The following is a 325-nucleotide window of genomic DNA, read 5'->3' as shown; positions in this document are numbered from 1 at the left end:
AGGGGGGAGAGGGAGGGAGAGAGAGGGGGAGAGGGAGTGTAAGCCCATGAAGGAGTGAGAGCCAGTGAGGGAGTGTGAGCAAGTGAAGGAGTGTGAGCAAGTGAGGGAGTGAGTGCGTGTGAGGGAGTGTGAGTGAGTAAGCGCATGTGAGCGAGTGTGAGCGAGAGGATGGGGGAGGATCAGAGAAGGAAAAAAAAAGGGGGGGAGGGGAAGAGTGAGGTGGGAAGGAGTGGAAACAGGGGGGAGTGGGGAGAGGAGTAGAAGGAGAGAAAGGAGAGGAAATAAGAGTAGGAGACAGGGGAGAACAGGAAAGTAGAGAAGACAC

General features: G+C 55.7%; 1 protein-coding gene across 2 annotated transcripts in view; it reads right to left on the bottom strand.

The window, feature by feature from the left end:
* The window catches only part of LOC119588776 (protein Gawky-like), a gene marked incomplete in the record, with an annotated part of 110804 nt that overhangs the window by 64438 nt on the left and 46041 nt on the right, over window positions 1-325 (bottom strand).

This window comes from Penaeus monodon, chromosome 24, assembly GCF_015228065.2.
Source record: "Penaeus monodon isolate SGIC_2016 chromosome 24, NSTDA_Pmon_1, whole genome shotgun sequence".
NCBI lineage: Eukaryota > Metazoa > Arthropoda > Malacostraca > Decapoda > Penaeidae > Penaeus > Penaeus monodon.
Note: the sequence above shows the minus strand (reverse complement) of the source record. Positions and strands in the feature narration are given on the sequence as shown.